Source organism: Squalius cephalus (assembly GCF_949319135.1).
Source record: "Squalius cephalus genome assembly, chromosome: 11".
Lineage (NCBI taxonomy): Eukaryota > Metazoa > Chordata > Actinopteri > Cypriniformes > Leuciscidae > Squalius > Squalius cephalus.
In genome coordinates, this window is record NC_137132.1 from 25,979,668 (window position 1) to 26,000,650 (window position 20,983).

General features: G+C 44.2%; 1 protein-coding gene across 1 annotated transcript in view; it reads right to left on the minus strand.

Annotated features, from left to right (window-relative positions):
* The window catches only part of LOC307167348 (C3a anaphylatoxin chemotactic receptor-like), a 130,774-nt gene that overhangs the window by 81,974 nt on the left and 27,817 nt on the right, over positions 1-20,983 (minus strand). The window lies entirely within an intron of this gene.

Below are 20,983 nucleotides of genomic sequence, written 5' to 3' on the forward strand. Positions count from 1 at the left end.
TAAACAAAATTGTTCATCAACCCAGTTCTCAGACAGCAGAGAAGAATTATTAGTCTGGTCCAGCGTAATGCTCATCCAACCAACAAATTATCACGCACCCTTCTCTCCTTTACCGAACTCCCCCTTCTCTCAAATAGGGAATCTTTTTCTCCCCCCGTAGCACAAACTCTCATTGGTTAAGAACAGATGCATACAATTTCAACATTTTTACAGAACTTAAAGGTACACTCGTTACAAAGCTTACATTGGCAAACCTTTAAACAAGCAATTTTGTTTTTAGAAGAAAAAAAAAAGGAAAGAAAAAAAATACTACAAACATAAAACTCACTATTTTGCCAGTGTTTTTTATTTTTTTTTATTTTTTTATTTATAGCCCTGAATTTTCAAAAAGGCTACACAGGTCTTCTGCCTTGGCTGCTCTTCGCTATAATGCGGCTTGTAAAGGTAGCCACAAACACCTGATTCAAGCATCAGACTTCCGAAATTCTCTTCTTCTATATCATATTGAGCACTCTCCTCCGCTATTGTCATTACTTTACATCTGTCTCCACAGCGCCTGTTAGCTTAGCTTCAAACAAGATGGAGGATATTGCTTTCAGTTTCAGAGAGTAAAGTCCCACCCACTGATCTGTAATAGGTCTGTAGCGTGAGCGGGTCCCACCCACTGGGAAAGATGAGGAACTAGTGCTTGTAGTCTCAACAGAAATCCCCCCCTCTTACACTTCCTCCTACAATGACGCAAAATGACGATTTTTGCGTCATTGTAGGAGGAAGTGTAAAAGGTAAATAACGGATTTCTCCCGTCTCAGGGGAAAATGAGAGAGTGTTGCACGACCATTCAATAGTATGACTGGGTTTCTAACAATGCAAAGCTTAATGCAAATGGGTGGAGTGTCCCTTTAAACGAAAACGCAGTAGTGTGGAACGGGGCCTTAGTGACTAAAAATGTATGGTGTGACATGAATGTTATTGTGTATTAAATTAAAAAGGGGTATAATGTGATAATGTCAATTTATCCTGATTCTTTATCATTACTATATAAAAGTATAGCATTTATTATGTGCAAATATGTTACATTTTGCATTATTTTACTTTATCATCACTCACAGACAGACGTTTACTTGTAATCTTTCAATATACTTCAAATTAATTTTGGAATACCTTGTTATAAAAGTACCAAAATGCTTGTAACCTTTGCTGGCACTATTCCCCATCTGTCACATTGATGATTTTATGATTAATAACCAAAAAGCCTTAATTTCTTTCAGAATTCTGAATGTCATACCACATGACATGGTGTCACGCCATATGATGTCACACCACACAACAATCTGTATGCAAAAATCTGTATTAGCTGCATTTAACAAACAACCCAACTTAGTTTGACAAGTGAATCATTGTTTCAGTTACAGCAAAAATCACAAAATTGTTTAAAACAGTGAGTTCTACTCAAAGTAGCAAAATGTTTATAACACATTCATTAATCCACTTACTGTATTCATTTGATGTTGCACTTTTTATTTTAATCTGCTGAATATTAACTACATGAATTTGAATAATCTTTATAGTAAATCATTAATAATTAATACATTAATAAATAAATAAATAAATAAAGGGAAACATGTGAGTGACAAAATGCTGTAGTTTAACATGGATTCAGCTTGAAAATGGGATAGTAGGGATTCACCAAATTGAGTTGGTGTATAGATATTAAATGTGTACATAATATAGTATCAAAATGTGTTAAAAGTACGAAATATTCAATAAACTTAATTATTAGTTATAAAATATGTATCTAAGAGCATTATTTACGTATTTAAATGCAATTCATATCATATAGTGTGACAAAATAATCATATGGTGTGACAAGAAAACCCTGTCACACCTTATGATTTTGTGTCACACCATATGAGGTTTCATGTACTTAGCATGACATTAAGCAATGTGCTTTTATGCTAACATGCTAAAACCATGCTAACTACAATATGACAATATAGTTTTGAAGGTAATTTTGACTGAAAAGTAATTTAATTTGGGCATTTTTGTGTAAAATGAGTCACACCAAAAGACAGCGCAAAAGGGAACTGAAGCAGGAGTGCCGGATAAACTTGATTTTTTTTTTAAACATGAAGAGAGAAAACTCACATTGTAACTTCCAGTGTCCTTCTGAGGTGTTGTTCTTCCTCATAGATATAAACACATTTATATTTGGTCGAAGTCCATAGTAGTTGATTGTGCGTTCTCCACTGTTGCTTAGTTACCTATGATCACGCGCGTGAACTCGACAATCGACTACTGTGGACTTCGACCGAAAACAGGAAGTAAATACAGGTATGTGCGCTGGCTGAATTAACATCACTTTTATTAATATCTTTCACATCTACTGCAGTCAGATTCACCGTGTTCACTCTGAAGGAATCACTCACATGGCTGTGAACTTGTAATGACACATCAAGGATGTTAAGAGGCTAAAAGCAGGTTTAAAACTTGCCCAATTTAAGTCAACAGGGTGCAAATTTTAAAAAGAGAATAACACGGTGTAGGCAACAACGATTTTTGTCGTTGCTCTCTGTACTGACAGCACTCCAAATTTACAAAAAAAATGAGCTCAATGTTAAAATTGACCGGAGTTCTCCTTTAATTAATTATGCCATCCACATCCAGTATCGTGGACTTGCTCTCTCCTGTTTCATACAAACGCAGCAGCTAAAATCAATATATCTTATCCCCATAATTATTTATGTGGTGAAATGCTGTGTAGGCAAATAAGTGGTATGACTGTAAACCGTATCTCTTGAATGTCTGTTTAGTTTGAACTTGCCGCACTGCAACTGCTCTCTCCGAAGCTTTACATTTAAAGACTTATTAAAATATTTCAACTCAGATCAATATTTTGAGTCTAATTATTTACTTATGTGGCAAGTAGCTGTGTAATAAGCGAGATAATGCACATCCAGCCTCTGCTTCACGTCGGGGTCCAAATCACCCTGTCAGGGGTTATTTTGAGAGAACATACTCGGTTACCTAACATAACCTCGGTTCTCTCTAGAAGAGGGAACGAGTATTGCATAAGTTGCTTACGCTACGGGTAAAGTTCATCTTTTCTCGAGATCTGAAGCCAAAAATTATCCTTAATTTTGTATATATTGTCAACGCAGTGCAGCAGCCAGCAGACCATAGCAGGCTGAATCAGCGTGCTCATTGGCTGACCTGCGGCAACTGCAGCAGCCTATCGGTGAGCCCTGCGTGACGTCGCGCCCTCCACGCGTCACAGCCCGCCAGAATGGGTGCGGCTTAGCGTATATAAGGAAGGGCTCAACAAGCTGAACTCTGGTTTTCATTGACTGAAGCGAATAAGCTCGTGGCGCGAGCACGGCAGGTTACGCAATACTCGTTCCCTCTTCTAGAGAGAACCGAGGTTACGTTAGGTAACCGAGTATGTTCTCTTACGAGAGGTTCTCTTGTATTGCGTAAGTTACTTACACTACAGGAACCCCTTGTCAACACCGTGTGAGCCGAGCATCCACTGCATGAGTCCCGGGGAAGCCCGGGGAACACAACATGCGGGAACAGGCGGCCAGCAACGCGGGCCAGCACAGGTAATAAGCACTTCATAGGAATACAGAGCGGCTCTGCTGGTCTATGTATAAACATGTGGAGACGGCGGCCAGCAGCGCGGGCCAGCACAAGTACATAAGCACATCATAGGGGAAAAAAAATAGAGCGGCTCCGCCAGTCTATGTATAGAGAGTTTCACCCTCTTGTGCAGCTGTAAGAGAATAGGCGGCAAGCAACGCGGGCCAGAGCAAGTGCACAAGCATATGACTGGGAAATACAGAGCGGCTCCGCCGGTCTATATATAGAGAGTCTCATCCCTAGTGCAGCTCAACCAGAAGAGCTAGTAGTACATGAAGTAGTCTGTGCATGAAAACTGGGCAGAACATACACATCACTTAGACTGATAAAAGTTTAGCCTGCAAGGCGGGAACTTCCAGGTTATAAAATCTCATGAATGTAGAGGGGGAGGCCCAGCCTGCCGCCATACAAATGTCGTGGATAGAAATCCCGCTGGACCAAGCCCACGATGAAGCCATGCCTCTCGTGGAATGGGCTCTGATGCCCATAGGGCACTGCAGGTGTTTTGATGCATAAGCTGCTGCGATAGTGTCCACTATCCATCTGGATAGGCTATGTTTCAAGGTGGCGAGACCCTTGGTGAGACATGCGGGGCTAACAGATAGAGCGTGTAGATCCCCCACACATTTTACTGAAGACAGGGCTATCAGAAAACGGTCTTGAGCGAGAGGTATTTCAGATCCACGGATTCTAACGGTTCAAAGGGAAATGCTTTCAGGGCCTCTAGGACCAAAGAAAGATCCCAAATAGGAACCGAGGGGGGCCACGGGGGGTTCATCCTCCTGGCTCCTCTAAGGAAACGGATGATGAGCTTGTTCCTTCCTATCGCACGGCTGTGCGTCGACTCTGCGAACGCTGCAATAGCCGCAACGTACACTTTGAGCGTGGAAGGAGACCTGCCCTTGTCCAACAGCTCTTGAAGGAAAGAAAGCACCCACAAAACCCCACATGTGCGTGGATCCAGGCTCTTTGTAGCGCACCATTTGGAGAACACTGACCATTTAGACGCGTAGAGTCTTCTCGTAGAAGGAGCTCTAGACAGCGTGATCGTGTTCACGACCCCTTCTGGCAAAGCAACGGGTATCCGTTGATTATCCACGCATGCAGAGACCAGCGCTCTGGATGAGGATGCCAAATTGATCCACTGGCTTAGGAGAGAAGGTCTTTCCTCACCGGGATCGGCCATGGGGCTACGTGCGACAGCCTCACCAGATAAAGATGAGTTAATAATATTGAGGAGAGGCTCTTCCACTATAGGTAACACTTCTTTCAGTAGTTTAGTTGGTATAGGATCTAATAAACATGTTGTTGTTTTAGATGAAGTGATAAGTTTATTTAACTCTTTTTGTTCAAAAAGAGTTGTAAAGCACTGTAATTGTTCTTGCGGGGTGATAATTGAGGCTGAATTATAAGGCGCGATTGAGGATTGAACGTTTACAATTGTGGTTCTGATGTTTTCTATTTTCTCAGTGAAGAACTTCATGAAATCATTACTACTAAACTGTAACGGAATATTTTGTTCAGGTGACATCTGTTTATTTGTTAGTCTAGCCACGGTGTTAAATAAAAACTTAGGAATCTCAAGAATGGCCTGTGATGGGGTATTATCTGAATCTGAAAATAAGCGTCTTTCAGATCGAGGGTAATAAACCAGTCTCCCGGGCGAATCTGCGCGAGGATCTGTCTGGCTGTGAGCATTTTGAACGGTCTTTTCATAAGAGCTTTGTTCAAATATCTCAGATCTAAATCGGTCTGAGAGCTCCGTCCTTCTTGGGCACGAGGAAGTAACAGCTGTAAAAGCCTGACTCGCTCAGAGAAGGAGGTACAGGTTCTATGGCCCCTTTGCACAGAAGCTTCGCTATTTCTGCCCGAAGTAGGTTTGCTACTTCCCCATTCACTCTCGTCTCGGTTCGTGCTCGAAAGCGCGGGGGACGGCGGGCGAACTGCAACGAATAGCCCTGCTATACTGTGCTCAGCACCCATACTGACACACCTGGAATAGCTTCCCATGCTTCTGCATGTACAGCTAAGGGCAGAATGGCCTCCGGGTTTCGATCGCCGCACTTCGTGGGGTCGAGAACCTGAATCAGAGGCATGGGTGTGAGCGCGCGCTCTCGGTGCTTGAATACGGCAGCTCGCTGACAGCGATGGCTGGTCGTTTTACACACGATGTCCCGGTTGCTTTGGACGGGGAGCGTTTTGTGGGAAAAACCGGGACGCGCGAGCAGCACAGGGGGTAAAGTGTTTGTCAGTAATTGTGAGCGCGCGTAAGCGGGCACAGGACTTACATTCATAACGTGACCGGTAAGAGGTAACTTTGGCCATGTACCAGAGCGGGCAGTGAGTAGGTGTGGGCACAGGTTCGTGGGCACATTTCCTACATTTAACACTCGAGCGGCATTTGGCAGCTTTATGAGAGTGGGCTCTGTGAGAGACACAGGGGTTATCGTGCTTGTGTGTAGGGGTGAACACTGAGACGTGGGCACATTTTCTACACTTAAAACACCAACGGTGTGAGCCGGATACCCAGGCATTACACTCCTTTTGAGATTTCTCTGGGTCGTCGTGAAAACGGCGGTTGCGTGCAGGCGAGCGGGTAGTATTCCCAGCTCGTTGGCTGCCAAATACACTTCTGCAGTAGTCTTTCTTAAGGGGACTGACAAAGCGGATGTGTTGTGTTTATCTAAGAGCAACATCTAAGAGCGTAACATTTAGTACAAGTACTTCAAACGAAATAAACTTATAGCCCGTTTTCTGAGTAACATTGAGAATATCTCTATAGATTGTTGCAACACCGCCGCCACGACCAATCAGACGGGGCTCATGCTTATAGGAGTATCCTGCTGGAGTAGACTCATTTAGACCGAAATAATCATTTGGTTTAAGCCAGGTTTCAGTAAGGCAAAGTACATCGAAGCTTTTATCTGTGACTATTTAATTTACAATAACTGCCTTAGGTGTGAGTGATCTAATGTTTAGAAGACCTAGCTTTAGAAATTGTTTTTGTTTACTAATAGCAACATTTTCTGGTTTAATAACAATTAGATTTTTCCTAGATCCTGCAGTAGGTTTATTATTTGATCTCACTAAATGAGGAATAGACACAGTTTCTATGCAATGTTCAACACTAGTATTTATATCAGTTAAATTGGTGCAGCAGAGACTATAATTTGGACTTTTGGTTACTAGTCAAAAGGTATTTAACATTTTGGAGATGTTATCCGACAGAAGATCCGCTCCGAATCTGCTTGGGTGTAAGCCATCAGCACGGAAAAGCCTAGGACGCTCCCAAAACAGATTCCAATTATTTACAAAGAGCAGTTTCTGCTCATTGCACCATGACATTAACCATTCATTTAGCGCTAATAATCTACTAAACTTTTCATGTCCTAGTCGGTACGTGGGAAGCGGTCCTGACACTATGATCGTTGTTTCAGGCGATGTGCTGCGTACCATATCGATCAGATTCCTGAAGTCTTTCTTCAGAACCTCCGTCTGGCGCAGCCTGATGTCGTTCACTCCCGCGTGCAGGACCACAGTTCCGACGCGCTCGTCACCGTTCAGAATCTCATAATCAACATAAAAACACGAGCAACAGGAAAGCAATGACTGTGCTCCTTACTTTTACCTAACGTAGCGTGTACGTGCCGAACGATGGAATTGCCGATGATCACAGCATCGCGTTCTGTTTCGCGAAGAGGGGAGAAGCGGTTTTGGGTGGATATCTCGAAAACCGGGAGGGTCGGAGAGAGTCTTCTTGGTCTAGACCTGACTCGCGTCTTCCGCTGCGGAACCATCCAGGCTTCGTGGTGGCGTGTTGGAGCCGGAGTGAACGAGACCATGGCTGATCGCGACCTCGGTGCTCGGGACCGATGCTGAGAAACGCACGGAGTAGACGAGGTCAGAGTTAGCGGGTTAGTAACGTTAATAACTGATTTGTGTGCATCGGCGCATGATGTTTCAAGAGCTAAACGCCGGTCTATCAGCTCGGCTTGTCTCACTAAAAGGTCGTGGATCTGTTTCTCAACAGCTTCCAGCTCAGACTGCAGTGCGTGCAGCTCAAATGTGTCTTCACCTGCACCAAAAGGTAGACTACTTACATCTGATATATTCACTATTTTAACAGATGGACAGTAACGTTAAGTTAGCAACGACGCTACCAGTGATGCTATCAATATTAATACTAATTTATGACTGAAGTCTTGGATATAATCCGTCTTTTTAGTGGAACGGGTGTAGAGTAGACGCACGATATATTGGCGAAAAAATGTTTGTTTGTAAGTGAGTGTGGAGAAGACGCGTTCAGCCGTGATCCACAGGAGTAACCTATAAGAGTATCCGATGTTGGATCACTAATAGGCTTGAGACGCGTCTGCTCAACAGTCCGCGTTGTAACTATGAGGTTTGAGGAGCAGTGCTTCTCAGTGAGGAAAGGTAGAAAATGTTCGTTGTAAGTGAGTTTAAAGAGAAAATCAAGAATTATAAATCAAATGGGGCAGGTTGTGAAAAATCCTACAATAAAAGAGATGTGTAAGGGCCAGTCCCTTTTTATGCCACACATTCAAATGTTTGCCATAATAAAAAGCCCAGTGCATTCACATCAGCAACGGTCTGAGAACACACAGACAGAGTGTCTTCATCATTTCTTCACATATATTTTAATATTTTGTCTTTATCTGCTGCCAAGAACATTTGGAGTTGGGGTTGCATCTAAAAATATAAAAATCAATGAATATTAATCTTTCTTAGTACACACATGCACATTTTCTATTATAAAAATAGGATATAGGCTATATTACACATATAGGCTACACATACATATATACATACATAATTTCACATAAATATAGAACGTATTTGTTTAACTTACACATTAACAATCAGCAATCTTTCTCCAACAGTCTTCTCTTGCTTTGGCAGCAGAGACCGTATTGTTTCGAGCTTGAAATACATATTTAAATTCATAGTAATTCTGAATGATTATCTCTTGCTCCTCCGCGGAAAAATATATCGCTCTCGCTCTACCCGCGATTGGTTGTTCAGTGTCGACATCACTCTTTTATGTGCACTCGCGCGTGGAGTAATCATAGCTTAAGGATCAAAGCCTGAGTTGACAGAGAAAGTTGATGAGCTGCATCATGGTACCAATAAAGCCTGATTGCATCGGTTTGGTTTTGTCAAATCAAAACCAATCCTGTAACCCCGAGTTTGTTCAGCTACCTTCATGGTACAGGCCCCTGGACTCTTATTTTGTTTTTCCTTGGGTTCCAATGTTTCCTTCCTGTCTTCCTGTTCCTTTCCCCTTTGTTTTGTTGTAAGCTGGTTTCTATGGTTACTCATTGGTTACTTGTTTGTTTTCACCTGAGTCTTGTTTGGTTCCTCATTTAGCCATGTATTTAAGCCTTCATTTTGGTATTTCTCTTGGTCTTGCACTGTCATTTTATGTTTGTGGAGCTGTGATGTTGATTCATGCCGCCTGGATTGCCTTCTTTGTGTTTTTTTTCTAAATAAACTAAATCTGCTGCAATGGAAATCCTCTGCTCGTCTTCCCTTGCCTGCACCATGATGGTATTATGGTATTTGTATCTAATTTTCATGGGTTTCTCTACTGAAATGTAGGCGATTGTCTTTGCTTTGCAGATTGTTTGAATAAATCCCATGTAGAATTAACTATTTCAATAAAATTATTTTTTTTATATAAAAATTAAAGGCAACATTAAATCAAATATGATTAATGACTACACAGTAAAAATTATTTTCTGATTTAGTTAGGCCTATTTCAGCTTATTTATTGTGTGTGTGTGTGTGTGTGTGTGTGTGTGTGTGTATAAGTGTACTTAAGTATACTTAAGTAATGTTCAAGTATATTTTTAAGTATACTTTATGTAGTAAGTATACTAATGTCAATGTACTACTAGTAAACTGATTAGTGTACTATTTCAATGCTGCTTGTGCTTGGGACTAAATTTACCCACTTTTAGTAAATAAAAGTATATGTTTAAGTGTAACAGTAGTACACTTTAGGTGCACAACTATTTCACAACTACGTTTTTCATTTGTACTAGCTACATCTGTAATACAAGTGAACAGTATACTAGTAGTTTGCTATTTTTATACTAGTAGTACTTTTTTTTAGTTTATGAAAGTACACTTTATGAAACTACACAATTTCTATGTCATTGCTGTCCAGAAGTAATTTTTTAAGTGGATTTACTTAATGTAAAGTTAACGAAAGTTATCATGAGGATTGTAATGTTTAAAGCAGATGTCTTAACAAATGTCAGTCGACCGGGAAGATTTTAAAACGAGCCGTTCATTCATAAATACGCAAGATCGCTATGAAAATACAGACCGGAAGTCAAAAGACAATGAGCGCAGCGCTGAAAAGGGGCGGGGCTACATAAGGTCTATAGAGTCGGCAGTCTTAGGCCTAGTCTACGTCGGACACGGTACTTTTATAACCGGAGTTTTTCCTCCTGCGTTTTAAAAAAAAATCTCATCCACACATGCTCGGTTTAAAATAAATCTCCGTCTACATGAAAACGCAAAAACACGCTATCATGCGCTGTCAAGAGCATACCACACCAGCAGGCTGCGATATAACCCTAATCGTAAAGCCACGTTGGCCAATCAGAAGCCTGAATCAGAAGCAAAAACCCCGGTTTTACTGTCTACACGACAACACTGCAACCGGCGTTTCTGAAAATCCTCACCCTGGCAGGGGTTTTCAAAAATGTTCGGTTTCAGTGTTTCTTCTGCGTTTCCGTGTGGACGAACGGCCGAACCGCGTAAAAAAAGTCACGGTTATAAAAATACCCGTGTCCGTGTGGACAAGGCCTTAATATATCAATACCACGATTAGTTTTTACAGTATGTGAACTTTTTATATCAACATAAAATATACTTCAAAATCACCTACATGAATTATAGCTGCGTATTTATACTGGAGAATGCTTTGACGCGCTAGCACAGCGCATCCCTAAGGGAACGTCTGGCAATTCCACCAAGTGGTTAAAATGTATAATTTATTATAATGTAATTTGATAAATAAAAATAAAAAAACATTTGGTGAACTGCAGAATTACAGGAAGGTATTGGCACAATTTCACCTGTAATAAGTCAGTCTGGTCACTAGGAACCTACCACAAGCTTTGGGACATGAAAAAAAAAAAAAAACCCTTTAGGTGAATTACAGTAGTCCTAATGTTTTTATAAAAAACAAATTGTGTACTGTGCATATAGGGAGCTATTTGCACAATTTCACCTGTTGTAAGTACAGTCTGGTTAATAGGAACTACAACCTTTGAAACATGATAAAAGAAAATAAACTTTTATTACAGAAATTTCCTAAAAAAATAATTGTTTACTGTAATGAAGGGAAGTATTGTAAAAAAAAAACAGCTGTAGTAAGTCAGTCTACTACCAATACAATCAAGTTTGGATTTGGAACATGTCTGTTTTTGAATGTTAAAAGTAATTTTAATTAATACAAATTATACGTTTGAACAACTTGAAAAAATTGGCGGATGTTCCCTTAGGGATCATGCGCTGGTAGCGCGTCAAAGCATTCTAGAGTATAAATATGCAGCTATAATGCACGTGTTGCAGGTGTTTTTTAATTAATAAATGTCGATATACAATGGAAAAGGAAAAGAGAGTGTTTGAGTCTCGCTGCGGCCTGACCAATTTCCAAAAAGTCTTTCACACATCTCCCAGTCCTCTTTTTTCAGGCGGATGGAAATGTCAGTATTGCTGTAAACGATTCTGTTTTGAATGTTCACCTGCAAACATGTTCACCTGCAAACAAACTCCGGTTTTACGGCGACCCAAATAAAACACCAAAAGAGCAATTTTCTGTGTTTTCTCGCTCCGGCTCACGCTGGAAATGTAATAAATGTAGGTTGTGTGCCCACTACAAAGTACGCACCCCTGCACATTAACACTGTCCCCACAGTATCAGCTTTCCCCCCGGCTCACGCTGGAAGTGTAATGAATATCAGAATGGGTGTTGAACAAAATTAAACGAGGCTACTCGCTACAGTTTGCTCGCAGACCCCCACGCTTTCTAGCCGTGGTCGAGACAACAGTGAGAAGCGACGTGGCTCACGTCCTTCGCACCGAAGTGTCGAAACTGTTAGCAAAAGGGGCTGTGGAGCCAGTCCCTTTATCACAAAGCGAGTCGGGCTTTAACAGTCGCTACTTCCTCATTCCAAAGAAAGATGGCAGCTTTAGGGCCATCCTAGATCTCAGACATTGAACAAAGCGCTGATGATGCGCCCGTTCAGGATGCTGACAACCAAACAAATCCTTGCGCAGATTCGCCCAGGGGATTGGTTTTTCTCAGTGGATCTGAAAGATGCTTATTCTCACATTCAGATAATGCCCCATCACAGGCCAATTTTTGAGATTTTTTTAGATCAGTACACGGTCCTGCCGTTCGGCCTATCTCTAGCACCCATACATTTACGAAGTGCATGGATGCAGCTCTCACCCCCATGAGACAACGGGGAGTGTGAGTGTTGAACTACCTCAACATTTGGCTGGTTATAGCCCAATCGAAGGCACAGTTAATAACTCACAGATCCTGGCTCCTCAGCCATCTAGAATGCCTAGGTCTCAGGATCAATACTTCCAAAAGCGCATTGTCTCCCAGCCAGAACTTTTCCTTCCTGGGAACAGTCATAAACTCTATACAAATGAGAGAGCGGCTTACGTCAGAGCACACGCTCACCATTCAACGCCTAGCGGCAACGTTCAGAGCAGGCACTTGAACGCCTCTCAAGAGATTTCATAAGATGTTAGGTCTCATGGCCTCAGCATCATCAGTACTCCAGCTGGGTTTACTGTACATACGTCCTCTTCAGCGCTGGTTAAAATCCTGTGTAACAGGCCACTTACGCATCAAAGTGAACCACGGCTGTATCAGAGCTCTGGCTCCTTGGAAAGCAGCCAGCTGGTACCAAACCGGCGTGAGTATGGGCGTGATTTCAAAGAGGAAAGTTATCTCGACAGACACCTCCAGCCTAGGTTGGGGGGCCCTTTTCGAGGACATCTCCGGCTTATGGTCGAGCCTGGAGAGACGCCTACATATAAACTCTCCAGAGATGAAAGCGGTCGCTCTATCACTGCAAGCTTTTCTCCTATATCTAAAAGGCCACGAACGTCTTGGTCTGAATGGACAACATGTCAGAGGTGTCCTATATAAATCGCCAGGGTGGACTCAGGTCGAGAAACCTGCACACCATGGCCAAAAACCTTATAATATGGGCTCAGCACAACCTACACTCGCTGAGAGCGGCGCATGTGCCAAGCATTCTGAGCCAGGGTGTGGATATGCTATCCCACCAGGGTGTGGATATGCAGTGGATATCGCCAGGGTGTGGATATGCAGAGACAAAGTTCCCCCAAGGGGAATGGTCGCTTCACCCGCGAACGGATATGGAGCATCTTCGGCGAGGCAGAGGTCGACCTCTTTGCCTCAGAAGACAATGCTCGTTGCCAGACATTTTTCTCCAAAGACAGGGGTGTGCTAGCCCACGATTGGCCGAGCCGCCCGCTGTATGCATTCCCTTCGGTCACGATGCTTCCTCAGGTCATTGAACGGATTAGGGAGTGCAAGTGTGTAGTGCTCTTGATAGCTCCTCTCTGGAAGAACCAGCTACGGTTCTCTGAGTTGACTCAGCTGCTGGAAACAGCCCCATGGCCGATTTCGCTAAGGAGAGACATCCTCACACAGGCGAACGGAATGATCTGGCATCCCCGTCCTTGTATGGCCCCTCAACGGGTATCCAGGGACCTCCCAGAAAGGGTGCTGAAAACCATCACTGAAGCAAGATCCCCCTCGACCAGGCGTCTTTACGCTCTAAAATGGTCAGTGTTCTCCGGCTGGTGTACTGCACGAAGCCTGGACCCCTACTCATGCGGAGTGCCTAAGGTGCTTTCCTTTTTACAAGAGCTTTTGGACGTGGGGCACACCCCCTCCACGCTCAAAGTATATGTAGTGGCCATAGCAGCATTTCACGCTCATGTGGCCGGGCAATCACCAGGTCATGCACTTCCTCAAAGGGGCCAGAAGGCTAAACCCCCCCTGACCCCCCTCTGTGCCTGTCTGGGGCCTCTCCATGGTCCTGGAGGCCATGAAGGGAGCCCCATTTGAGCCACTTCAGTCCACTGACCTGAAGCCTCTTTCACTCAAAACTGCTCTCTTGCTAGCACTGGCATCAGTCAAGCGAGTAGGTGATTTGCAAGCGCTTTCAGTAAGCGCTTCCTGCCTTGAATTCAGGCCCAACGTCTCCAGAGTCATCCTTAAGCCGAAGCAGGGGTATGTTCCTAAAATGCTCTCCACTCCATTCAGAGCGCAGGTCATTTCGCTATCAGCTCTTCCCTTGCCAGAGGACGAAAGAGACGTGAATCTACTCTTCCCTGTCTACTCTGCCTTTGAGTCTATTTAGAGCATTCTGCCCCGTTCAGGCAGTCATAACAGCTCTTCGTATGCTTAGGCGGCCGCACCAAAGGGCTTGCGGTCACAAAGCAAAGATTATCACGCTGGATAGTGGAAGCTATCTCGCTGGCTTATGAGTCTAAGGGCCTCCTTTGTCCCATAGGCGTCAGAGCTCATTCCACGAGGGGCATGGCCTTGTCATGGACATGGTTGAGTGGAATACCAATTGAAGATATCTGTGCGGCGGCCGGCTGGGCCTCGTCGTCCACATTTATGAGATTTCATAACCTGGAAGTTCCCGCTTTACAAGCAAAGGTTCTTTCAATATAATGAGTTTAAGCACAATTCACCATAACTATAAGGCCCAATATATATCTGGTCCTGGTTCAACCCGAACTACGGTTCTTTATACATTATAAATAAGGGGCTTGGCCCTTTTTAAGGCCCATTCCTTGGTTCCCTATATGAGGCTCGTCACCGGTCGAAGTTTTAAGCAAGCACTGCGTTTTGAAAGGGGTTCCCATTGCGTAAGCTACTTACACAATACGAGAGACCTCTCGAAAGGGAACGTCTCGGTTACTAACGTAAGCTCGGTTCCCTGAGAGAAGGGAATGAGTATTGTGTAACCCGCAGTGGTACTGTGCTTAGACCAGAGGATCGCTTCAGTTGATTTAAGCCTAATTCTATGGCAAAAATGGGGACTTATATAGCTATAAGCCACGCCCAATCCGACGGGCTCTGACGCGCCTGGGCGCGAAGCGACCTGATTGGTTCGCGCGCATGAGCCGCCTCACCATAGGTTCGTGCAGTTGCTGCAGCACAGCCAATGACTGCGCTAGATGCTCAGCTAGTTGTCTGCTGTGCAGCTGCACTGCGTTTTAAAAATTTGCCTTCAATATTCTCGAGAAAATGAGTTTTTCCCAAAGCGTAAGCTACTTACTACTTGCACAATACTCGTTCCCTTTTCTCAGGGAACCGAGGTTACTTTAATAACCGAGATGATTTCTGTTGAAGCATATTTCTCTACACCATCCCACCATCACTCTTAAAGTGAAGTAAATAACTTATCTTCAGTTGGTGATTTTCAACTATAACAAAACTTGCAAAAAGGATTTTTTGGGCCTGAAGCCATAAAGAAAATGGATAAGAATCTACACTCTAAAAATGGCTGGGTTAAAAACAACCCAATTGGCAACCCAGCGCTGGGTAAATATTGGACAGAACACATGCTGGGTTAAATTAACCCAGTGACATTTTAACCCAGCAGGCTGGGTTGTTGAGAAACCCAAGATGTAGTCATTTTTTACCATTAATGGATTTGCTATTCTGGGTTGTTTTTGCTGGGTTATTCTTATAATTTCACCAGTGCTTTACTGTAAAACTATGAATTAAGAAATAATGAAGAACATGTTCAGAGTCAGACTCGGGGCTCTGGAAGTCCGTTTGGCAATACGATGTACATCTGAAATGGATAGAATGGGTAGCTCCTGTAAACACCGGCTATAAAAGGTCGCCATTCCTACGCTGTGTTTACCTCAGTAGCTGACGACCGGAAGTAGTTATACCCGTTTTGTAGAACCCGGAAGCATGTTCCGCATAACCCCTATTGCAGGCGTTTTACATAAGAGGCATTGATATTACTCAATTGTTTTGTTTTGAGTGACTCGATTCACTTTATTCAATTCGCTTGTCAGTGACAGAAACGACTCTTTCCTCTGTTTTCACAGATATATTCACATATTTCATGGTTCCGTGTGATAGAGAATCATTAACTGTATTAATCTGTCGTCTCACCTTAAAGTGACTAAGCGAGTCAATATCTGATTCTGAGGTAACAGTTTGTCGCACAAGTTGCATCACCAATTTTAGTCTGTATAAGTTTAAGAATTATTGCTGCGAAGTTATAATTGAGCTAATTCAAACTAATTATTAATAAAAATAAATAAATAAAACATTATATAAACTTACCTTAAAACAGTTGGACCCAGCTGCCCCTTTGTCCTCTCAAAATGACAGCTTGGGAACGAATTTAAACATCTCCAAGGCGGGAAGCTCGTGAAACAACCCAGCTGACCAGAAACAACCCAGCGTTGCAACCCAGCGTTGCAACCCAGCAGGTTTAACCCAAAAACTGAAAAATTAAAACTACCCAAAGGTGTTTAAAATGTGATTAAATAACCCAACAAAATTACCCAACAGACTTGACCCAGCATTCTGGGTTAAAAAACAACCCAGCATTTTTTAGAGTGTGTGCATTATGCATATTTGTTGCCTATTGAGAGCATATGGGTGTGAGGAGAAAATATTATCATTCTCTGTATTTGGATGAAAATTGTAGAGATAAAATCCAAAATGATTTTTCACATGTGTCCTTAACTACAGTGCATATCACAGGGATTTTTGTTTATTGTTGATCAAAACAGATGGTATCTTTCTTTCTTTCTTGTTTATTTTTATCTGTCTTTTATAGGCCTACATAGACATATGAGACCAGGGTTGGCGGGCCCAGAGACTGCATAGGGCACATTTTACCCACACTTCCTTTGGCTTTGAATTGCCAAATGGTTTCATACAGACAACTTAAATGTTTTCAATCTTTGCGGTCTCACCACTGGCTTTCAACATTGTCATCGCAACTGATCTGACTGACCTGCCCTTTACTGAAAAGTAACATCAGTTCCTTTTTTTAAAAAAAACACTGGCTGGCACACATCTGTCGTTCTTTTTAACTGTATAGGCATTCTGTAAGATTATTAAAAATAAGCTTTTCTTAGTTGTTTTTAACTTTTCAAAGATGTGTTACAACCTACCCCTCCACTGTCAGACAGTGTTTAGCTAACCGTATTAGCATTATGGTTTAAAATTATCAGGATAAAATGCAATTGCCTGAGAAACTACAATTTAATCTTATGTAAGTTATATGATTTTATCTGCAAAAGTATAATTACTAAACAAAATATAGTTTTAGTAAAAAAAAATGCATTCTTACCAAAAATTCTTTTTTTTTTTTTTTGTTTATAAAATCTGCATGTATACCTATTTACAGCCTTGACAACCATTCATATGGGATCTGGGAGGAAGTGGGCGAATAATGAAATGATCATTGGACTCCTAGCTTGTCCCTGATTGGTGGAATTGGTGGTGTTACAACTCACCCCATGTTACAACCATACCCGGTCTACCCTAAGCATAGACGGATACCTGCATCTCGCATCTTTTGCAGCATCTCGCAAATATCATGTAACAAAAATATGTTCTAAAAACATTTTGCCAATGTTCTCGTTAAGTTATGAAAACGTTATTTCTGAATGTCATGTTCAAAACGTCCAGTTTTTCCTTGGTTGTACAATCGTTAAAGGAACATTCTATTTTATCATTTTGCAAACATTGTGGGGAATATTATTGCAAACATTGTGGGGAATATTATCTTTGAATGTTCTCTAGACATTCTGAAACATGTAGTAACATTTAGAAAAAAAATACACAATGGTATTTCTAACAGAGAAACCGTGTTGCAAGTCAAATACCACAAAATGTTTAATTTGCATGTTTTTGCTCCAGCAGAACCAACTATCACTGCATTGTTTTTTCCTTGTTTCTTTTTTTTATAAGGTGCACCAGTTTTGGATATGATAATCTGATCACTGTCACAATGACACAGGTGAAAGAGGGTTTGTCGAGCATCCAGATCTTTGTTATCTTAAAAGTGTATAGTTGATAAACATAGTTCTCTTACGAGAGGTTCTCTCGTATTGCGTAAGTATAGCTTACGCTACGGGTAAAGTCATCTTTTCTCAAGATATGAAGCCAAAAAATTATCCTTAATTTTAAATCTTGTCAACGCAGTGCAGCAGCAAGCAGACCTAGAGCAGGCGTATTCACGTGCTCATTGGCTGCCCTGCGGCAACTGCAGCAGCCTATCGCTGAGCCCTTGGCGTGACGTCACGGCCAATGAGCGCGCTGGGCGCGCTCACGCGTCACGGCCCGTCAGAAGGGGCGTGGTTTAGCGTACAAAAGAAGGCTCAGAGGCTGCTTTTCTCTGATTTTTGTCTCTTCAGCGAAGCTCTCTGCATCGCTGGACTCTGAGGAAGCCGCCGTTGAAACAAGCGACCAGCAAGCCGAGGATATCAGCCTGAGGAAGCCGGCCGTCTTCGCCGCCTTCAGCCTTCCCTGCCTGCTCCGCTATCCGGCGAATTATATCCTTTTCTGCTCTGTGTTGTGTGTGTTTGTGTGTTCGCCTACCGCGACACACTGCATCTAGGAGCGCGAGGCGTTTGTTGCAAAACGCCTCGCAATTCCTGTGGCTCGTCCAGAGCCCCGCTCAGCAACAGTGAACGCCTGTGATCTGCGCTCTCTGCCTGGGTCGTGACCGCGCAGCCCTCGCCCTTACTTCGGGCGGCTGCGAACTCTGCGAAGAACTGTCGATGTCGACCCTGCGGGCTCGACTCGCCACGTTCGACGCTTCCGCTGTCTCTCCGTTCGCGGATGCAGCAGCTGAGCGCTCGCCGGAGCCCCTCCCGCGAGCCTCGCTATCTCCTTCTCCCCCCCACCTCCCGACGCGCAGCGGCCGGCTTCGCCCGCACTGCCGTCGCCTCAGGGGATGAAGCAGACAGCGCTGCGATCTTAGACAGCTGCTTACTCCCCTCTGTCAAGCCGCGCAAACGGCGCCGCTCACAAGGGATGTCAGAAACGGACGGTCTCGGGCTTTAGCTTCCTTTACGTTACAAGAAAGCTATCCCCCCCCCCCCCCCCCCCGGATGACGCACGCCCCTTCCTGCGCTCTCCCCCTCTGTTCGAGCCGCGCAAACGCGACGCTCACAAGGGATGTCAGAAGTAGACGGTCACGGGCTGGCTTCCTTTACGTTATAAGAAAGCTACCCCGCGTCTCGGTCGCGCGCGTCACTCACCGGCCACCTCCGTTTCTCACACATTTCTCAGTCCCCTCCTAAGCTCAGGCGACTAGAAATATCTATATTGCAGTAAACGAGCCTGTCTTTATACACGCACGCCTGCAAACAAACGATGTCACAGCACATGATGACATCTTCCCGCTCTCTCTCCCTTTGTTCGAGCCGCGCAACTGCGCCGTTCTCAAGAGATATCAGAGCGGACGTTACGAGCACCGGCGAAAAGAGGAAGAGTGAGTGTTTTCGTCCCGCCTAGGCCGGACTACCTCCAATCCTCGCATATTTCTCAGTCCCCTCTAAGTTCAGGCGGCTGGAAATACTAATACTGCAGTAAACGAGCCTGTTTTAATACACGCGCGCCTGCAAACAGACGCCGAAGCGAAACATGATGCTCAGTCCCTGTGGCTCAGTGGCAGAACATTAGGCTCCTGCGTGGGAGACCCGTGTTCGAATCCGGCTCTGGCGGCAGATAAATAATTTTTTCTGCTGGCTTCTCCGAGCTCGCGGCCAGCTGTCTTACATACAGAAAGCGAACCCGCATCTCGCACCCTCCCGCTCACAGGATGGTGCTTGAGTATTTATGAGCGTCTAAACATATGAGCCATCAACGCATTTTGCTCTATCAGTTTCCTATAACGCCTATGGTGTTATAAGTGTAGAAAATGTGCCCACTCCCACGTGCTCACTGCTACACGCAAACACGGTCTCCCCGGTAACGCTCACAGAGCGCACTCTCTTAAAGCGGACTCACGCCGCTTGAGTACTAAGTGTAGTAAATGTGCCCACAACTCTGTGCTCACACCTACCCGCTGCTCGCTCTGCCACTCAGTTACCCCGGGTTGCAGATCCTCTAAAGCTCTCAAAGATCCTCCCGCGGCTCGATCTTGCATCCCCATCCAGAGCGCTGGTCTCTGCATGCGTGGATTATCAACGGTTACCCGTTGACTTGCCAACAGGGGTTGTGAACACGATCACACAGTCTAGAGCTCCCTCTACGAGACGGCTCTACACTTCAAAATGGTCTGTGTTTAGCAAATGGTGCACCGCCAAAGGGCTGGATCCACTAACATGTGGGGTAGCGCAGGTGCTGTGCTTCCTCCAAGAGCTGTTGGACATGGGCATGTCTCCCTCCACGCTCAAAGTATATGTTGCGGCCATCTCAGCTTTTGCCGACTCGGCGCTGGGCCGCGCATTAGGGAGGAACGAGTTCATCATCCGCTTCCTTAGGGGAGCTAGGAGATTGAACCCACCGCGACCCCCTTCGGTTCCTATTTGGGATCTTTCCCTGGTCTTAGAAGCCATGAAAGCGCATCCCTTTGAACCCATGGAAACAGTGGATATGAAATGCCTCACACTCAAGACCGTTTTTCTGATAGCTCTGTCTTCAGTTAAACGTGTGGGTGACCTTCACGCGTTATCAGTTAACGCTGCATGCCTCGAGTTCGGACCTAATGACTCTAAGTCATTCTCAAACCGAGGCACGGTTATGTCCCCAAAAGTTTGGGCACACCGTTCAGAGCGCAGGTCATTTCTCTCTCGGCTTTGCCGGCATCCGGCAGCGAGATCGATGGTAAACTCCTTTGCCCTGTCAGAGCGCTTAGGAATTATACTGCACGCTCCGCCGCTGTCAGGCGCTCGGAGCAGCTTTTCGTTTCGTTTGGTGGGCGCACCAAGGGTCTCGCCGCCTCGAAACACAGCCTGTCCAGATGGATAGTGGACGCTATTGCAGCTGCTTATGCGTCTAAAAACCTGCAATGCCCATTGGGCATCAGAGCCCACTCCACCAGAGGCATGGCCTCTTCGTGGGCTTGGTCTAGCGGAATTTCCATTCATGACATTTGTACAGCGGCAGGCTGGGCCTCCCCCTCTACATTTGTTAGATTCTACAATCTGGAAGTTCCCGCCCTGCAGGCTAAACTTTTATCAGTCTAAGTCTCGCGTAGCCAGCCCACTTCTGTGCGCAGGCTACTGCTGTGTGATTTAGCTCTCCTGGTTGAGC